This window comes from Arachis ipaensis, chromosome B09 (genome assembly GCF_000816755.2).
Source record: "Arachis ipaensis cultivar K30076 chromosome B09, Araip1.1, whole genome shotgun sequence".
Lineage (NCBI taxonomy): Eukaryota > Viridiplantae > Streptophyta > Magnoliopsida > Fabales > Fabaceae > Arachis > Arachis ipaensis.
The window spans coordinates 121,931,033-121,937,291 of record NC_029793.2 but is presented as its reverse complement, the minus strand read 5'-3'; positions in this window follow the sequence as shown (position 1 = coordinate 121,937,291).

The following is a 6,259-nucleotide window of genomic DNA, read 5'->3' as shown; positions in this document are numbered from 1 at the left end:
TACCGCTTCATCATTGAGTTAGGATAGAATCAAATGCTTTCATGCGTATCACTAATCTTGTTTTTGTCAATTCTTATTTGATCTTGATGCTCAATATTCTCGCCATGCTTTAACTTTACTCTTGCATCACGTATCAGTTGATATGCCTTTTGCTTATATTGATTTCTCACTCACATGTTGTAGCTACCATGTAGTAGAGAATCATACTCTTATTTGGTATTAGCCCCCGCCTATGTTCTATTTACTTTGATATCTTTTTTTGTAGGCTTAATTTTCTTTCTTTTTCTCTCCTTTTAGGCTGGCCACCAAGAAAGGAGGAAACGGAAAAGCTTTCAAATGGGGCAACAAACAAGTTCACCCGTACAACCTTTTGAAGGAGCTCATCAATTGTAGAAACCCGCCCACCTTGCTCTTCTTTGCATGCACCGAGGACGGTGCAAATTTCTAAGTGTGGGGAGGTCGTCCGACCGATCTCCATGGGTAACAATTTTCTTTCAACACCAATTTTTAATTTTTGTCGTTGTTAGATTAGTTGTTGCATTGCATGATAGGTTGCATGATAGTTAAAATTTGTACATATTTGAGCATTTTTTTTATGTTAGGACTACTTGGTTATGGTGATGATTTCTTTTCCAAGAAAATTGTTTTTAGGGCACCCTACCAATTTGAAAATTTGTGTTGAACTTGCTTGAAAGAATTTATTTTGGAACATGGTTTTGAGCTAAGAACACAAGCTTGTGAGATTTGAGCCTATTGATGTGGTTACATTTTATAACCACTTATTTTCCATTCTTGTGTGAATTTGTTCTCTTCCCATGATTGTGATCCTTGTAGTTGGGTTGGAAAGCTAACATCCGGGGCTTCGAAACGATATAAGATTTGCCATAGTTTCATCGTGCATAGGGGTGCGCACACGCACGGTACGCGGACGCGCCGTTGGTGGCACATGACTCACTTAATGCAACATGTGGCCAGCGATTTTAGAAGCCTTGTGGGCCCAATTCAACTCATTTCTGATGCTATTTAAGCCAAGGATTGAAGAGGAATCGATATACTTTAATCATTAGTCATAGTTTAGTTTTAGAAGTAGTTAGAGTTAGAGAGAGAAGCTCTCTCTTCTCTCTAGAATTAGGATTAGGAATTAGGGTTTGATTAGGATCTCATAGTTCTAGGTTTAATTCAAGTCTCCTTCTACTTCTACCTTCAATTGATGATTGCTACACTTTGGTTCTTCTCTCTATCCCTATTCTCTTGTTGTAATTTCTCTTATTTTGTTTCTAGGTTTTGTAATTGAGATATTCTTGTTCTCTTTATTTTCTTTCAATAATGCAATTTGAGGTAATTCATGATAATTGTGATTTCCTTGATTGTTGTTGTTAATTCTTTACATTCAATTTTAGTTAGAATTCATTCTTGTTGTGATTGACTATACTTTTCTTTTGTGCCTTCTAAGTGTTTGATTAAATGCTTGGAAGAATGTTAGAATAGAATTTTATGTTCTTGGCTTGAGAAGGTAACTTAGGATTTCTTGAGTCACTAGTGTCCAATTGATTGATAGTTGATAGCCATTAACTCTAGCCTTCATTAATCCAATTAGTGGAAAGCTAGGACTTATGGACTAGGATTGATATAACTCACTTGACTTTCCTTTATTAATCGATTTAAGGATGACTAAGTGGGAGTAATCCTTGCAACTACCATACTTGTGGCTAGTGATAATGATGAAGACCCTTGACAACCAAACCTTGCCAAGACCATTTTGTGAATAAAGTTTTCCTACCATTTACTATTCACATTCCTCATCCAAAATCCCAAAATAAACAAGTCCATAACCAATAACAAGAACACTACCCTGCAAGTCCTTTGAGAGACGACTCGAGGTTTAAATACTTCGGTTTATAGATTTTAGGGGTTTGTACTTGTGACAAACAAATTTTTGCATGAAAAGATTATTGTTGGTTTAGAGACTAAACTTCAACGAGATTTTATTTGTGAAATTCTAAACCGTCAAAAATCAAATCATCAAGCTACAGCAACAAACGCACAGTAGAAGCACAAATGATCCACACCAACGAGCGCTTGGGTTCGTCTAAAGAAAGAAATGAGATAGGAAGCCTAGGGCAAAACCAAAGGGGCAAGAACCAAAGGAAAGAAATCCTTTCTCCAGGTATAAAGAAAACGAAGACGAAGAACAAGCAGAGAACAATGAATTCAAATGAAATGCAAAGAGGGAAAAGAAACGGAAAAACGAATAAAAGCCCAATCAATAGGCTTTAAAGACGCTCGCACACTCCCAAGACACTAACGCCCTCGAAAACAATGCCGCAATTAAGGAGCGAAGGTGAAAACTCTTCGCATTTTTAAATGGCACTTAAGAGACGCAAAACTCGCATAAAAGGAAGTAGATCGGACGCCACCAAGCAAGATGCTTCAGCACGACTTCCTAAAAATGGTCAAAGCTCAGCAGCACATTCTCATGGGAAGATCGAAGCTCAAGTAGGGGCACTGTTCATATCCCGGTCCGAACTACAAGGTCTGGGCCGGACTTAGACAAACCGGCCGACCTCTTTCTACTTGACCACCGACCTCAGAGAGGTCGGGCAAACCGCCGCTGGAGACCCAAGAAAGGCCCAAGGAGGCCCAAAAAGAAGGATCACCGCCCACTAGAAAGGCGGTTGGCCGAAGATGATGATCTCACCCGTAAAAGATAAGATAAGATAACAAACTTATCTCAAAGGAAGATCATCAAACACTAATATAAATACACTGGAGCACCCAGGTATAACTCATACTTCAATTCTACAAAAAACCTACCTAAAGCCTGTACTGACTTAAGCATCGGAGTCTCTTGCAGGTACCACCACCCCCTGTGGCCCAGGATCGACGGCACCTCAAACTCCAACAAGTCGGACTCGGCAGACTCCGCCAAACCAGAAGATCTCGTCCGAACAGGAAGAACACGGAGACACTAACAAGAGATACAATTTATTTTTCATTTTTTATTATTCTTGTTAATTTTTTATAATTATATTTTTTATGATTTTATTTTTCGTCTCAAATTTTTTTAATGAAAAAAATGAGAATAAATTGAATTTTTATAATTTGTTCTAATTTATCACCAAACAGAATACAAGAACACAATTTTGTGTCTTTGTCTATTAGTGTCTTGTCTTGTCCTCATAAACAAACGCAGCCTTAGTGACCTAGAGTAGCGTGTCCGAAGAGATGGGAGTGTGTAGCGACTGGGGCTGCGTTGGCTTTTTCAACATCCCAAGCGACAATGGCAACTATTGTTAAACCAAACTAAGTTTTTTTAGTTAAATTAAGATAATGGGAAGTACCATTTTTATTACACTATTTTTATGTACGATTGTGTACTTCTATTTATTTTTGGAGATGATGATAATGGTTGCTATTGTACAGTGATATTGTCCATATTCAACTTTCTAATTTTTGTTCACACCTAGTTTATGGCGAGAGACAAAGTTCGCCAAAAGATGCGACAAACTCTATAAAAATATAGAAGTTGGCTGGGGATGTGACGAACATTACAAAATTAGTAAAGTTTACCGGGAATGTGGCAAACTCAACCTAAATGCCAAAAGAACTCCGCTAAGAAAACAATGAGGAATCTTGACAATGTGTACAATAGGTTTTAAATTTGGCCCAATATAAAGAAAAAATAGCCCAAACAGTTATTTCAAAAAATTAACCATTCCAATTCTAATTTACCAATGGAATTTATCCAAACACCCTCTTCCCCCAACCGTCTGCTACCCTATCCTCATCAATCATCCCACCTCTCCGGCGGAAGTCTACCCCTATAGCCCCCTCTCGCATCACCGTTATGGGATCGTCATCAAACAATCATCCACGTAGTTATTAAAATAATCATTCGGCTACCTAGTGAAATGACCATCCAGTTTTGTTAATTGTATATACTTAAACTGAATCAAACCAAATAACCATCCAATTGAGAATTAAAATAATCATCTACATACCTAGTGATTTAAACATCCAGCACATTTGTGGGGTGAAAAGAGTCGATGGCGACGCATAGAGGCAAGGAGGAGATCCGACGATGGAGCAGTCACGCAACGACAACTTTGACAAGGCGAGGTTGCGAATTTACATACCTTTTTTTCTTTTTACTATTTTTTTGTGCAACGAAACCTATGAAATTGGGATTAAGAAAGAAAAACCTGAACGGTTGAATTTTTAACGGTTAGGCAAACAGGGCAAGCACGGAAATGCTTCTCGCATTCGCTGTAAACACAATGGTGTCAAAATAGCACCACTACCGCCGTCGCTACGCACCTCTCGCACCCACGGCACCTTGGACCTGCCGCCGCCACTCGCTCCAAGTCAATGTAGGCCGACTCGGCGTCCTCCGCGCACGACATTAACCCCGCGGCAACGTCATCTGTAAAACCCAGTTAATTAATGACTAATTAACCCATAAATTAAAATATATTCTAGAAAATAAGAAATGAGATTTTTATGGTTTAATGTGATAGAAAAAATTAAAACGAAAATTTTGACACCAATTTTAAAAAAATCTGCCCAAGATTGGGGCGAACGGGCCAAACCGGACCAACCGGACCCGTATTGGGCCCTTAGCCCAACCCAATACCCAACTAAATGAAGGGCACAGCCCTTCCTTCCCCACCATAACATCAAACACGCTGAAATGGGGAGAAGGGACATGAAACCCTTGCTTTAAATCACCTCCAACTTCTATTGATCATAACTTTTGATTCGGAGCTCCGATTGATGTACCGTTTGCAGCCACACGACCACGTCGCCACGCTCTACAAAGGCCACAACTTTCTTCTTGAGGTAAGCTACGAATTGATTTCAGTTTTCCAGCCCTTGATTTCGAAATTATTGGGCAAAAGTGTTGAGATTTTGAGCTCTTTGATGTTATAGAATCTAATTAGCTTGAAGAGAAGGCTCAATCTCACTCCTTTGATCCTTGGGTATGGTAAAATTCTCAAACCTAAGTGAAATACTTGAAGTTTTGTGATTAGTAATTTAGTTAGTATGTGTGGGTGTATATTGTGTGTATTAGGATATGTATGTATGAATGTTGGAGCTTGATTGAAGTCTTGGAAAGGCTTGGAGTGGGCTTTTGGTGCTAAAAAATATATTTGAAAGGTGTTGGAATCTTGAAGGTTGAGGAAAGTGAAATTGGAAGTGTTCTGGATTGAGCGGGGAATCGGCCAAGGTATGGTTTCGGTTTCTTGTATCTAAAATGTAATGTAATGTGAAAACTTAGGCTAGTGACCCCAGGATAGGAATTAAATTTTGATGATGCTTGATTGATTGAAATGGATAATATTGATTATGTGATTATTGGTTTTTGGAGGGTATAATTAAAGTTCTTGATTGATGATGCATGTAAGTTTTATACGATGATGATACTTGGTATATGTAAAGGTTGAATTAAAGTTGGAATTTGTGCTTGATATAGATAATGGGTCTTGTATGTTGATAATTGTAGAATTAGAAATCTTGGTGGTGGAGTTTGATGAAAATGGAAGGTTGGTATTTGATGATGTATATTGAGGATTGTGAACTTGGATTATTGAGTTAAAATTGATGAAATAGAGAATTGATGTGTTGTGGAATGAATAAGGTTTTGAGTGAATTAAAGAGGTTTGAGAAGTGTATGTTTTGAAAATTGGAAGTTTGTGAACTTTAGTAAAAATGAATTTTTAATGAACTTCAACAGATCATATCTTGAGCTACCGTCTTTGAAATCTAATGCTTTTTATATCAAATGAAAGATAATTTGACAAGCTTTAAAATGGTTTAAATTTGGTGGAAATCTGAATTCGGTGGAAAGAGATATGATCGTTGAAAGTTGGTGTCCAAAATCTGAATTCTGTGGATGCTGCAGAATTTGTGATTTCTGGTATGTGTACGCACGCACAGCCTTGTGCGCACGCACACCCTGTAGATTTTTGGAACTGTGCGCACACACAGCCTTGTGCGTATGCACACACAGGGATATGGCTGCTGCTGGGAGCGTTAGCATGCTTTGTGCGCGCACACAACCAACGAAGTATTGCAAGCTGTGCGCGTGCACAGCCTTGTGTGCACGCACACGTTAGGAAGTATGTTCTGTTGAGGGCATTCGCACGCCTTGTGCGAGCGAACAAAATTGGAAAAAATTGACTCCTGTGCGTACGCACACCTCTATGCGTACGCACACATTTTGAAAATTCTTCAAGGCGTGCACACGCACACCCCTGTG